This window comes from Penaeus monodon, chromosome 35 (assembly GCF_015228065.2).
Source record: "Penaeus monodon isolate SGIC_2016 chromosome 35, NSTDA_Pmon_1, whole genome shotgun sequence".
NCBI classification, from domain to species: domain Eukaryota; kingdom Metazoa; phylum Arthropoda; class Malacostraca; order Decapoda; family Penaeidae; genus Penaeus; species Penaeus monodon.
The window spans coordinates 12,252,731-12,268,415 of record NC_051420.1 but is presented as its reverse complement, the minus strand read 5'-3'; the positions used below and the strand labels follow the sequence as shown (position 1 = coordinate 12,268,415).

Here is a 15,685-nt window from a genome sequence, read left to right as displayed (position 1 = left end):
TTATTGTATTAAAAATACCGAATATCTTTTATGTCTATAAATTCGCTGATATTGGTAGGGCAAGGAATACTCAGTAACAAAAGCAAATAAATTACATATGTGCTAATATTAACCCCGTCTAATTCCTAACCTGCATTTTTATTTTTCTTCTAACTTCTAAATAAAATGGTTATGTAACAATATTAACTCTCCTCCAATTTCTAACAACCCTGCTATTTTTTCCTTCCAATTTCTAAACAGATTATTAAGAATAGTTTTCACTTCCCCAATTTCTAAAACCGCTTCTAATTTTCCATCTAACTTCTAAATAGATTATTAACCTCTCGTCATCTTCCTAATCCTCTTTCTAGTGTCTCTTCTAACTTCTAAGCAAATTGTAATTATCTCGGTGGTTATTATGCTGCATTTAAGTTAGTGTTGGAATCAGCATGCTTTTGATCACAGGAATTAGTGCCAAATATAAGATATTATATTTAGTGCACTTCTTATTCCTATGAAATGATTATTATGGAAGATTAATTCGGTGAAATTCGAAGTAAAGGTGAAATTTGAAACTTGTGCTGAATATTACGAACGGTTGTGAAGTTAATTTTCTTTCTATCTTTCTCTCCTTCTCCTCTGACTGACCTGTAGCGTAGTCCGAGATCTTAGACTGTCTGTCTGTCTCTCTCGTCCTTTAATGGAGCTGTAGTATAGTGCTCCGAAACCTCCAAAAAGTAAATAAATAAAAAAGTAAACAAGGTAAAATATTTATAATATAATAGGAATAAAAATACAAAATAAATTTTATTATTTATTTATTTATTTATTTACTTACTTATTATATATTTATATTGTTTACACACGACATATATAAATACTTCGTATTAGGTATCAACTGATTAGAATTGAAAAATACGGAGAATCTGAATTGTCCACAGTCCGACGTGAGTCGCTAAATTTTCTATTCTTGAGACTGGAAACACTATGAACACGGCAAACCTCATGGCTGCCACGCGTTTCATAACAGTAGAACATCTGACAGCGACATTTTCAGGCACTCATGAGTAGTCAAAAGTGCCCAGACCCGGGATCGAACCGGGGACCTTTAGATCTTCAGTCTCACGCTCTCCCAACTGAGCTATCGAGGCATATTAGACATTGTGATTAAAATGCATTAACATATCGAATATTCTTTAATTGTTTATAAATTTACTGGTATTGCTAGGACAAGGAATGTTGAGTAACAATAACGAATAGATTGCTTATGTAACAACATTTACTTCCTAATTTTTAGCCTCCTTATTTCCCTTCTAATTTCTAAACAAGATATTTATGTAATAATACTAACTCTTCACTTTCTATCACCCCTTCTAATATTCCTTCTAACTTCTAACTACATTGTTAACCTGTCCGCTTTTTAATCGTCCTTCCAGAGTCCCTTCTAACGCCTAAGTAAAATGTAATTATCTCTGGGGTTCATATACTGTATTTAGTTTTTGCTGGAATCTGCATTCTTTTGATCGCAGAAATGAGCATCAACTGTAAAACATTAAATCTAGTGCATGGAAGAAAGCTTATTTAGGTGAAATTCACGGGAGAATGAAATTTGAAACTTTAATTTGTGCTGAAGATAAAGAGCGACTGAGAAATCGGCGCTAATTTCTCTATCATCTCTTATTCTCTTTTATCTTTTTATCATGCTTTGTCACTCTGTCACTCTCTCTTTCTCTCTCCTTCTCCCTTCCTTCCTCGGTGAACTACTCCCTAACTCCCCAAAAGCTACATCGCTGTGTTCACCTTCCTATATTTAGTCCAATTTCAGAAAGAAAAAAAACTGGCAACTCACCCTGGACTCTGGAGCACTCCGATTCCACAGTCCTGTTTTGAGAAGAAACAAGAGAGTGCTGAAGGTAGCAAATTCCAATTAAAAAAGATGGAAAGACTATGGTATAGACATTAAAAAAACACACAAAATACAAGTAAATACATTAGTATTAAGTGAAGTGATTAAAAAAAATAAACAAAAAAAAGACGGTAAATTGTTGTCCGGAGCCTGGCGTGAGTTGCCAGCTTTTTTCCTTTTCTTGAGACTAACACATTATGGACACAGAAAATTTCATAGATATAACCGCCACACGTTTCATGGCCAGACAACAACATTTTCAGGTAGCCATGAGTTGTCAAATTGTGCCCAGACCCGGGGTCGAAACGGGGACCTATAGATCTTCAATGTAATGCTCTCCCAACTGAACTATCTAGGCAAATATTATATGATAATCCATTATATTGAACATATCGAATATTTTTAATGGTGTTTATAAATTTGCTGACACTGATAGGACAAGATATGTTTAGTAACAGTATTAACTTCCTTCTAATTTCTAACCTTCATCTTTATTTCCCTGCAACCCTTCTATTTTTTCCTTCTAACTTTCAAATGTCATGCAGATGGCAAGGTAATCACTCGAAAGCAAGATACTGTTTGAAAACATGTCTCGCCAACTCTCTCACAAGCCAAGGAACTTTCCTGCAGTACGAGACTTGTCATACGACAAAGAGTTTGTGGATGACCCCCAACCCATCCACTTCCAGGGGATTTCCTCGCTTACGCAATGCCCCAGAACCGTAACTATAGTCCCCCGACGAGGAAAGTCAGATCAAGACCTTACACCTCCTCAGAAACTCTCCAGGATGAGTGATATCTCTGGTAAGCTTTCTATCCATTCTTTGACTTGTAAAAACACCTGGTTCTTTGGACATATTACTTTGTTTCTGAATAGCATCACAGAGAACTCATGTTTTCCTTGTTTTTTTTTTGTTTTTTTTTTTGTTTTTTTTAAATTTATTATTATTATTTTTTTTTTTACAAAAGTTGAAATCTCCGGCCGGTTCAATGGTGACGACTCGGATTGGGAGGGATACGAGTCCAATACCGAAGAATCGGACATAGAGGACAACTCGGATGTAGATTATGACTACGTTCCGCTGGTAGCTACGTCCATGGACTCCGATGAGCCCCTCACAGAGTACGTCAGGCAACATTGGGAACGCAGTGCTCCTGGAGCTCTCTCCTTCGTTTGGTCGAAGAGGGAGAACTTGTCAAGCGTCACTGCTTCGAGAGGACACCGGGTGTGCACGCACCCCTTGATGGATCGTCGAGCCCACTGGACATTTTTACCAGTTTCTTCCCAGAGGAGCTGTTTCAGTCAATCGTGGACGAGACGAATCGGTAAGCAACTGACCTCTTGTTTGTATTCTGATTTGAAAACGGAATTTTCTTCCCACTTGTCCTTTTTTGAAACACCTATTTTACAATGTCTTTTTCTTCCAACTTCCGGTATGTTCGACAGAACCCACAACCCCCTTCATCCCATATGAAGGGGTGGGTGGACACGGTGCAGGAGATCCACTCATATGTTGGCCTAAGGTTCCTTATGGGACTTCATGGGAGGAGGTGTCAGAGGGACTTTTGGTCGACGAACCTGTTGATGTCCTCATCGGTGTTCACCAGGACTGTGACCAGAGACCGCTTCGACGCCCTTACCTTCGCTCTCCACTTCACCGACAACGAAGGAGAGCATGATGCGGAGGATATGTTGTGGAAGCTGCGCCCTGTGTTAGGCGTCCTGGAATCGACATTCCGGTCCGTTTTCGTCCCGAATAAAAACGTTACCGTCGACGAGAGCTTCTGGGCCTTCAAGGGCAGACATCACGCCCTACAATACAACCTGAGTAAGAGGGCTTAGAGAAGCTAAGGTCCAAGCCATGTCGTGTGACGGTCCCAGAGGAGGGTATCTGGCGACCCCAAATTCGCAGGGGCAGATCAGGCGTATTCTACTGTATACCAACAGGGGGGTGGGGTGGATAAGCGTCCCGTCACCATGCTTTCTACCGCCTACACCAGTAAGGTCGTCACCCTGCCTCCCAACCGCCAAGGGATGTGATGTAGATTGCAGAAGTCGTTGTCTCTACCAACGGCATGCGCGTCGTCTCTCGATCAACTGCACAGTCATATCCGGCAACCCCGGAAGACCATCAAATGGTACAAGAAAATCTTTTTTTATTTGCTGGATATGACAACCGTCAACGCGTTGGCTGTCCACCGGGCCATCGGCGGCAAACTAACTAGAGATATTGCTGCAGCAAGTACAGCAGAACCTTTGTTCTTGTATTCACGTTGTAAATTGTGATTTGAATTACTGTCCTTTTGAATACGCGTTTTACAAATGTGCTTGTTGTCATGGCTCTTCCGTAGAATCCCTCACATTTCCACCCCAGTGGAGAGGTTCCAGCAACGCACATCTGTTACACACTTTCGATGTAGGTGACGGCGATGTTTCGCTCTGCTGGAGGAACTACCGGCGCAGGAAGGAGACCAGGGTGATGTGCAGTTGCTGCGGCACATCCCCACACCCTACACCCTGCTTCCCGTCTTAAGGCACGCCTGAAGGCACAGGTGTGGTGCTTGGAATGTCTTTGTTTTAGATTTTGAAAAGAAGAAAAAATCGATTTACCACTGCTTTTCCGTTCTCTCACCAAGACAAACTACTGACATTACACACCTAAAATGTAGTATATATTACAGTATTAGACAATAATATCCTTCATATATCATACTATATGGTTACAGTAACTCAGTAAACTTTCACATGTTTCTAGAGTGCAAAAACTGAGGTTGCAGTTACATGCAAACCAGCCATCAGAGCACGCTGAAATTTTGCACGGGTGGTGAGACGGGCTGCGAGCACAAAATACGTAAGTACTTTAGTATTAAGTGTCAGCTGATTAGAATTAAAAAAAAAATGGAGAATCTGAGTTATCCAGAGTCCGGTGTGAGTTGTCAATTTGTCCTTTCCTGAGACTGGGCACAGTATTGACACAGAAAACCTCATAGATATCAAAGCAACCACATATTTCATGAAGACCCCCCAGCCATTACAATAGCCCGTCAGACAATGATATTTACCCGTGAGTTGTCAAAAATGCCGAGACCTGGAATCGATCTACGGACGTTTAACGCTCTCCCAACTGAGCTATCTAGGCGCATTTAAAATTGTAATTTCATTGTATTGAATATATCGAATATTATCTAATTCGCTGATGTAGGTAGGACAAGGAATGCTTAGTAGCAATAGCAAATAGATTATTTGTGTGCCAATATTAACCCACTGATAATTTCAAACCTCTATTATTTTTCTTCCAACTTCTAAATAATATGTAACAATATTAACTCCCCTGCAATCTCTAAAACCCCTCCAATTTTCCTTCTAACTTTTAAATAGAATGCTTTTGTAACAATATTTTTAATGCTCTGCCAATTTCTAAAACCCCTCCTAATTTTCTTTTAAAAATCTTAAAAGATTATTAACCTCCCGTCATCTTCCTAATTCTCATTCCAGTTTCCCTTCTAACTTCTATATAAAATTTCAGTAGGAATCTGCATTATTTTTCAAAACACTTTATTCCAATAATTATAGTAAGTATTCTATTTTCATATATGGTGTTTACATTATGTAATAAAAACAATAACATGCAGATACAGTAGTATTAAGTGTATTAGAAAAAAAGTGAAACGGAGTTGTCCAGAGCCTGGCGAGTTACCAGATTTGTCTTCTCCTGAGACACGGACAACCTCATAGATATCACGGGCACCACACATCTCACGAAGATTTTCCGGCCATTGCATCTGACAGCGACATTTTCAGGTGCCTATGAATTGTCAAAAGTGCCCAGACCCGGGATCGAACCGGGGACCTTTAGATCTTCAGTCTAACGCTCTCCCAACTGAGCTATCTAGGCATATTTATTAAATTAGATTGTACTGAATATCGAATATTTTTCAATAGTGTCTATGAATTCGCTAAGGGCATGGCATAAACAATGGCAAGTAGGCTGCTTATGTGCCAGTGTTAACCCCCTTCTAATTTCTAACCTTCATTTTTATTTCTAAATAGAATGGTTATGTAATAATATTAACTCTCCTGTAATTTATAACAACCCTTCTAATTTTTCTTTCTAACTTCTAAATAGAATGCTTGTGTAACAATATTTTTAACTCCTCCAATTCCTAAAACCACCTCTAATTTTCCTTCTAAATTCTAAATAGATTATTAACCTCCGTCATCTTCTAACCCTTATTCCAGTTTCCCTTCTAACTTCTAAATAAGATTTAATTATCTTAGCTGTTTGTAACAGATCTCTCTCTCTCTTAATCCTCTGATTGAGGCGTAACATAGTGCTCTGTAACCCCCAAAACTAAATATATTAAATAAGTAAACAAGATAATATATTTATATATGAAATATGAATAAAAATACATAAAGATAAAATTAAAAGAATATTGTAAAGAAAATTTAAAACACAAAACATGTAAATCCATTAGTATTGGGGGGCTGGGGGGGAAGTTGCCCCCTCAAGACTTTTTTCCCACTCAAGGTCTGTCTTGATTGACCTTATTCTAGATTTACCTCCTAAACAAAAAGTGACTCGTTGTCCAGATTCCAGTGTTAGTTGCCATTTTTTTCCATTCCTGAGACTGGATACATTATGGACATGGAAAGCCTCAGACCCCGACAATTACCTGCGAGTTGTAAAAATTGCCCAGACCCGGGATCGATCCAGGGACCTTTAGATCTTCAGTCTAACGCTCTCCCAACTGAGCTATCTAGGCATACTCACATTTTGTGGTTAAAATGTGTTTAAAATATCGACTATTTTTTAATTTTGTTTATAAATTCGTTGATATTGTTAGGACAAGGAATGTTAGGTAACAATAGCGAATAGATTGCGACAGTACTAACCTTTTAATTCTTAACCTCCATTCTTATTTCTCTTCTTTCTAAACAAAATGGTTATGTAATAATACTAACTTCCCTTCAATTTCTAGCACCCCTTCTAATTTTCCTTCTAACTTCTAAATAGATGATTAAATCCCTGTCCCTTCGAAGTAAAATATCTTTATTTCAGTGGTTCGTTATTTTGATTACTGGAATAAGCATCAAGTGTAAAATACCATATTTAGTGCATTTCGTGTTCAGACGAAACAATTATCATAGAGAGAAGCTTAATTCGGTGAAATTCGCCGGAGAATAAAATTTGAAACGTCATTATTTTTATGAAAATAGCTTTTTATCGTTGTCTGTCAGTCTGTCTCATTGTTTGGCAGTCTGTCTCTCACTCACTCACTTTTTTTCTCTCTCCCTCTCCCTAACTCCCTTGGATGTGCACACCTTCCTATGCTTAGTCAGGAAAGCAAATAACTGGCAACTCACTGTAGACTCTGGAGTACTCCTATTCCAAAGTCTGTTTTGAAAAGAGGCAGAGCGCTAAAGGTAGCAAATACCAATTAAAAAAGGTGGAAAAAATATTGTATATACATTTTATAAACAAAACATAAGTAAAATTATTAGTATTAATGTCAGTTAATTAGAACAAGAAAGAAGAAGAAGAAGAAGAAGAAAAAAAAAGACAGCTAATCGGAGTTGTCCAGAGATGCCAACTTTTTCCTTTCCTGAGACTAGACACAATATGGACACGGAAATCCTCATAGACAAGGCACCACACATTACAGGAAGATCCCACCGGTCAGTACGGAAGTCCATCTGACAACGACATTTTTCTTAGCCTTGAGTTGTCAAAATTGCCCAGACCCGGGATCGAACCGGGGACCTTTAGATCTTCAGTCTAACGCTCTCCCAACTGAGCTATCTAGGCCTACATAATGTTTTTGTATTGAAGATATTGATTAATTTTCATTAGTGTCTATGAATTTAGTGATATTGCTAGGACAAAGAATACTTAGTAGCAATAGCAAGTAGATTGCTTATGTGGCAGTACTAACCCCTTCTGTTTTCTAACTTCCAATTATATTTATCTTCTAACTTCTAAATAAAATGGCTATGTAACAACATTAACTCCCCAGCTATTTCGAAAATCTCTTCTAATTTTCCTTCTGACTTCTAAATTATTAACTTCCCGTCATCTTCCTAATTCTCATTCCAATGTCCCTTTTAACTTGTAATGATCTCAGTGGTTAAAATAGTGTATTTAAATTTCAGTTAGAACCTGCATTATTTTGATCACAGGATTCAAGTTCAAATTCAAAACACTTTATATCATTCATTAAAATGGGTATTGTATTTACATATATAGTGTTTACATTATGCAATAAGATGTTATAAACCTAGATATTATATAAAAATTAGACAACAATAATATCATAAGTGGCTGAACTAGCGTGCTTGGTTTGGTGTTTAGGCGCCTGATACTATCAATATTTTAGCATATGTTCTGTCACCTTTGTTTTAAATGTCTTTTGATTGGAGATATTTCTAATATTTTCTGGTAGCTGGTTCCAGATTACCATTCCTCGGATTTGCATATATCTTGCCCCGGTTTGTTTTCGATCTTTTGATATATTAAGTTATTTTGCCTTCTTGTATTTCTGTTGTACTTTTAGCCATTTTAGTTTGTTTATATGTGGTGTGATGTGGTCATATTTATTTACACTTCCCATTACTACTCTTGCCGCGAAGTTCTTTAGTTTTTGTGTCCTTTGTATTTTGTTTGTGGAGCCCCGGGTATCCAGACAGTAATTAATGATACTAAGTACTAGCGTTTGTATAACAGTTCTTGTTTCTGTGGGCATTTTATTTTTTTATTTTTTTTTTAATGCTGCTTATATATATATATATATATATATATATATATAGATATATGATATATATGAATATATATATATAGAATATATATATATATATATATATATATATATGATATATATATGAATATATATATATAGATATATATATTATATATATATATATATATATATGATAGATATATAAAATAATATATATATATATATATATATATATATTATATAATATATTATATATATATATATATATATATATATATTATATATATATATATATATATATAATATATATATATATATATATATATATATATATATATATATTATATAATATATATATATATATAGATATATATATATAGTATATATATATATAATTATATATATATATATTATGATAAATATATATATATATTAAATATATATATATATGATATTTATATATATATATTAATATATTATATATATATTATATATATTATATATTATATATAATATATATATATATATATATTATATATATGATATATATATATATATATATATATATATTATATATATATATGATATATTATATATATATATATATATATATATATATATATATATATATATATACATACATACACACACACACACTTTTTTATCAGTGTGTCATTCATTGCTTCTGTCATGATCTGTCAGAAGAATTTGAGAGTCATTGGCTTACTGAAAAAGAAGACTCATTAATGAATATAATGAATAAGATTGGGCCCTAGGATGGAGCCTTGTGGGACACCGAACGAAACTGGTTGCTTTGATGATACTTTTTCATGGATTTTGACTGATTGACTTCTCTAGGACACGTAAAAAGTTATCAATTTCGTGATTTGTTAGTTTGCTGAGTATTTCATGGCTGACATTGCCAAAGGCCTTCGGTAAATCAAATTTATCTGGTCTTTATTATTATAAATTTCATTTGCAAACCTTTAAAAACGCTGTTTCGGTTGATAATTTACTCTTATTTTATCGAAAACTTTAAATATTGCTGGGAGTATAGTGATGATCAGTAATGATCAATTTCGTCTCTTTCACTGGATTTGAAAATATGATACCATGTTATGATACCATGTTTCCAAAGTGAGGGATAAGCACTGGTGACTATAGATGCATTAATAATGACTGTCAGATAGTATGCAGTTGCTGGTAGACTATTGTTTCTGAAACGATGTGCAATACCATCCGCTCCTATGAAATTCGTCTTTCTTAAGTGTTTTATTGTTAGGATAATTGTTTCTGCACCAACTGGTTGCGGACTGAAAATGTTTGTTATAGGCCTTGTTTCATTGATGTTGTGTTAATATGTGAAGGCGGTTGCCTGTTATACCGATGTCTGCAAAGAAGTTATTAAATTATCCTATGTTATTTATGGAATTTAGGGAAATATCTGTGTTATTAGGCATTAATGTGACTAATATTTCGGCAGAATCCTTTCACTGAACTTACTTGAAAAATAATTTCGCACAATGGACGAGTATTTTCAGATTTCTCTCTTAGTGTTTATATTCAGTCTGAGGGTCAGATCTGTTTAACCTAAGAACTCAGTGAATATTATTTCTATCAATTATGGCTCTCTTAATATCCAAGGGGTGGGAGGACGTCTGTTTTTGTTTAAAAAGGAGCTTAGGCATAGATGCCGTTCTTTATCACAACTGTTAGAATAACAACTTGTCTGTCAACGTCATCTGTTGTTAAGGTCTCTGACAGTGACGTTGGCTCTACAAATTGTCTGAGTAACTGAGGATCGTAATGCGTTAAGTTGCAAGTTTTAGTGTTGGTTACGGTTACCCAAATGTCCTCAATTGCTGTATTGTTTGCAGTTGTAGAGATCTTATTTGATTTAAGGATATTTCTTACTTGCAGACTCCATCTCCACGACCTGCATCATATCTATAAACATGAAAGTTTGGAAATTGCTATATATTTTTTGTAAAACCACGTTTTACTAATACATAAAATATCAATATCTCTCTCCTTAATTATCAATTCAATTTCTTCAAAGTTACCGTTGACAATGAGGTGCCCTATCCTGATAGTGTTTAATGGTTTGACCGCTGGATTTGCAACGTCTTTGTTTCTATTAAGAATCACCTTTACATTATCAGGAAAGACGTCGGACGACAAACGACCTGGGTTTAGTGCCAAATATAAGATATTATATTTAATGCATTTCTTGTTCCTGTTAAACAACTATTATGGAAATACGATTGGTTTTGTGAAATTCGCAGTCGGATGAAATTTGAAAGTAGGCGATTTTGTGCTGAAAATAGCGATTGATTGTGAAAGAGAGGTAATTTTCTCTCTATCTGTTTCTCCTCTAATTGAGCTGTAGCATATTATGCTGGAAATAGCGAGCGGTTATGAAATAGAAATATTTTTTTCTCTATCTCCTTTAAGCTGTAGCACAGTGCGAGAGATCTCTCCCTTCTTTGATTGAGCTGTAGCATATAGCGAGATCTTAGGCTCTCTCTCTTTCCTTCTCCTCTGATTGAGCTGTAGCATAGTGCAAGATTTTTTTTTTTTTCTCTCTCTCTCTCTTTGTGAACTACTCCCTAATCCCCCAAAAGTTACATAGCTGTGTACACTTTCCTATACTTAGTCCAATCTCAGGAAAGAAAAAAAAATAGCTGCTCTCCTTGGACTCTGGGGGACTCCGATTCGCTCCGAGTAAAATATAATTATCTCAGTGGTTAATATACTGTATTTAAGTTGATCACAGAAATTAATACCAATTATATATTTAATGAATTTCATGTGCCTATAAAGTAATTATTATTTAAGGAATATTGACTGGAAGTAATTCGCAGTAAGATGACATTTGAAACTAGGCGATTTTGTTCTGAAAATTATGAATGGTTGTGAAATAGAACTAATTTCCTCTATCTCCTCTGATTGAGCTGTAACATAGTGTGAGATCCCTCCCTCCCTCTCCGTAGGTGAACTGCTCCCTAATCCCCAAAAGTTACATCGCTGTACATATCTTTCTATACCAAACTCTGGAAAGAAAATAACTGGCAACTCATCCTGGACCCTGGCGGTCTCCGATTCGCTCCGGGTGTAAAGGGTCTAATATAAATAAAGAAATACATGAAATAATGAAGCAAGATAATAAACATATATAATAGGAATAAACATACAAGATAAAATTAAAAGAGTATTGTAACGAAATTTTAAAACAAGCACATGTAACTATTTAAAGATTAAGTGTCAGCTAATTAGAATAGCAAAAATACAGCGAATCGGAGTTGTCCACTTGTTCAGAGTTGCCAATTTGGCCTTTCCTGAGACGAAATGTTCACCACACGTTTCATGAAGATTCCATCTGACGGCGTCATGTTCAAGTAGTCACGAGTTGTCAAAAGTGCCCAGACCCGGGATCGAACCGGGGACCTTTAGATCTTCAGTCTAACGCTCTCCCAACTGAGCTATCTAGGCCTATTTCATATGCAAATCCATTCTATTGAACATATCGAATATTTGTCATTTCTGTCTATGAATTCGCTGATATTGCTAGGGACGAAACATGCTTAGTAACAATAACAAATAGATTGCTTATGTGCAGTAGCCCCCTTCTGATTTCTATCCTTCAGTCTTATTTCTCTTCCAACTTCTAAATAAAATGGTTATGTAACAATATTAACACCCCTGCAGTTTCTAACACCCCTTCTAATTTTCCTTCTAACTTTTAAATAGAATCTCTATGTAGCAATATGAACTCCTTTCCGATTTTAAAACTTCTAATTTTCCTTTTAACTTCTAAATAGATTATCAACCTCCTGTTAGAGTCCCTTCTAACTTCTAAGTAAAATGTAATCATCTCAGTGTTTAATATATTGTATTCAGCTTCTATCGGAACTGCATTATTTTAATAACAATTATTAAAAAAGTATTAAAGTTCCGATAGAAACTGAATACAATATATTAAACACTGAGATGATTACATTTTACTTAGAAGCATTCTAGTTATAATTTAGAAGGAAAAATACAGAAGGGCTGTTAGAAATTGCAGGGGAGTTGATACTGTTACATGACCGTTTTATTTAGAGTTAGAAGAGAAATAAAAATGGAGGTTAGAAATTAGAAGAGGGTTAATATTGGCACATAAGCAATCTATTTGCCAAGGAAATAGATTCCTTGTCCTCCCAATATCAGCGAATTCATAGACACCATTGAAAAACATTCGATCTGTTGAGGACAACAAATTCGTAATTGATACAAGCCTAGATAGCTCAGTTGGGAGAGCGTTAGACTGAAGATCTAAAGGTCCCCGGTTCGATCCCGGGTCTGGGCACTTGATAACTCTCGGGTACCTGGAAATGTCATTGTCTGATGGACAACTGTGCAACAGTTTCAAAAAAAAAAAAAAAAAAAAAAAAAAAAAAAAAAAAAGACGCAACTTCCGCCGGACTCTGGACAACTCCAACACACCGATATTTTTGTTTTTTCTTTTCTTTTCTTTTTACATTTAATACGCATGTGTTTACGTGTTTTGTGTTTTTAGGGTTTCTGTACAAGCTCTTTTAATTTTAATCTTACATCATTCTTATTCTTATCATAATCCTCTATTATCTCGTTTACTTATTTCCCTTATTTATTTTGCTGAATTCAACACTCGGAGCGAATCGTAGTCCTCCAGAATCCTAGGAGAGTGCTAGTTATTTTTCTTTCCTGAGATTGGACTAAGTATAGGAAAGTGTGCACAGCTATGTAACTTTTGGGGGATTAGGGAGTAGTTCACAAAAGGAGGGATGACGTGAGTGGCGAGGAGAGGGAGAGTGAGAGAGAGTGAGAGAGAGAGAGAGAGAGAGAGAGAGGGAGAGAGGGAGAGAGGGAGAGAGAGAGAGAGAGAGAGAGAGAGAGAGAGGGAGAGTGAGAGAGAGAGAGAGAGAGAGAGAGAGAGAGAGAGAGAGAGAGAGAGAAATATCTACAGCTCAATCAGAGGTGAAGGAAAGAGAGAGATCCTAAGATCTCGCTATATGCTACAGCTCAATCAAAGAAGAGAGAGTGCTACAGCTCAAAGGAGATAGAGAAAAAAATATTTCCATTTCATAACCGCTCGCTATTTCCAGCATATGCTACAGCTCAATTAGAGGAGAAACAGATAGAGAGAAAATTACCTCTGTTTCACAATCAATCGCTATTTTCAGCACAAAATCGCCTACTTTCAAATTTCATCCGACTGCGAATTTCACAAAGCCAATCGTATTTCCATAATAGTTGTTTAACAGGAACAAGAAATGCATTAAATATAATATCTTATATTTGGCACTAAACCCAGGTCGTTTGTTAGAGTCCGACGTCTTTCCTGATAATGTAAAGGTGATTCTTAATAGAAACAAAGACGTTGCAAATCCAGCGGTCAAACCATTAAACACTATCAGGATAGGGCACCTCATTGTCCACGGTAACTTTGAAGAAATTGAATTGATAATTAAGGAGAGAATGTTGATATTTTATGTATTAGTAAAACGTGGCTTTACCAAAAAATATATAGCAGTTTCCAAACTTTCATGTTTACAGATATGATGCAGGTCGTGGAAATGGAGTCTGCAAGTAAGAAATATCCTTAAATCAAATAAGATCTCTACAACTGTAAACAGTTCAGCAATCTATGCCTAAGCTCCTTTTTAAACAAAAACAGACGTCCCCCCACCCCTTGGATATTAAGAGAGCCATAATTGATAGAAATATTATATTCTTAGGTTAAACAGATCTGACACCACCCCTCAGACTGAATATAAACACCAAGAGAGAAACCTGAAAATACTCGTCCATTGTGCGAAAATTATTTTTCAAGTAAGTTCAATGAATGTAGAAACGGTTCTGACGAAACATTAGTCACATTATTGCTAAAGACAGACATTTCCCTAAATTCCATAAATAACAAACAATTATCTTAACAATAAAACACTTAAGAAAGAAAGATTTCATAGGAGCGGATGGTACTACACATCGTTTCAGAAACAATAGTCTACCAGCAACTGCATACTATCTGACAGTCATTATTAATGCATCTATAGTCACCAGTGCTTATCCCTCACTTTGGAAACATGGTATCATAACGGCTATTTTCAAATCCATGAAAGAGACGAAATTGATCATTACTGATCATCACTATACTCCCAGCAATATTTAAAGTTCTCGATAAAATATTTTATATATGCAACACGGTTTTAGGAGTAAATTATCAACCGAAACAGCGTTATTAAAGGTTTGCAAATGAAATTTATAATAATAAAGACCAGATAAATTTGATTTTTCGAAGGCCTTTGGCAATGTCAGCCATGAAATACTCAACAAACTAACAAATCACAAAATTGCTAACTTTCGGTTCAAAAATTACGTGCCCGCGAGAAGTCAATCAGTCAAAATCTATGAAAAAATCATCAAACCAACCAGTTTCGTTCGGTGTCCCACAAGGCTCCATCCTAGGCCCAGTCTTATTCATTATATTCATTAATGAGCTGTTGCCAATTGCAAAAAAATCCTTTTCAGTACGCCAGTGGATGACACTGATCACATCTAAAAAAAGAAGAAAAAAAAAAAAAAAAGTCATGGGCAACTGATACTTTTAAGTAGCATATAAAAAAACGCCCACAGAAACAAGGACTATTATACAAACACTGGCACTTAGTATCATTAATTACTGTGTGGATATCCAGGGCTCCACAAACAAAATACAAAGGACACAAAAACTAAAGAACTTCACGGCAAGAGTAGTACTGGGAAGTGTAAATAAATATGACCAGATCACACCACATATAAACAAACTAAATTGGCTAAAAATACAACAGAAATACATGATTTCTATTCCATAAAGTCATACAAGGAAATTAGTCAAATTAGCTAGTATACAGACAACAGATAACATAACGGGTGACCATGCAAGGCAAAATAACTTAATATATCAAAAGATCGAATACAGAAACCGGGGCAAGAAATATGCAAATCCGAGGACTGGTGATCTGGAACCAGTTATCGAAAATATTAGAAATACCTCCAACC

At 35.6% G+C, this 15,685-nt stretch overlaps 4 non-coding genes across 4 annotated transcripts; 1 reads left to right on the top strand and 3 right to left on the bottom strand.

The window, feature by feature from the left end:
* Window positions 1-5,708: 5,708 nt before the first annotated feature.
* Window positions 5,709-5,781, bottom strand: Trnaf-gaa. The gene has a single exon. It is a non-coding gene; the product is annotated as a tRNA-Phe (tRNA).
* A 1,841-nt stretch (window positions 5,782-7,622) lies between these two features.
* Trnaf-gaa lies at window positions 7,623-7,695 on the bottom strand. The gene has a single exon. It is a non-coding gene; the product is annotated as a tRNA-Phe (tRNA).
* A 4,347-nt stretch (window positions 7,696-12,042) lies between these two features.
* On the bottom strand, window positions 12,043-12,115 carry Trnaf-gaa. Its single transcript has one exon. It is a non-coding gene; the product is annotated as a tRNA-Phe (tRNA).
* A 783-nt stretch (window positions 12,116-12,898) lies between these two features.
* Trnaf-gaa lies at window positions 12,899-12,971 on the top strand. Its single transcript has one exon. It is a non-coding gene; the product is annotated as a tRNA-Phe (tRNA).
* The last annotated feature ends 2,714 nt before the right edge of the window (window positions 12,972-15,685 follow it).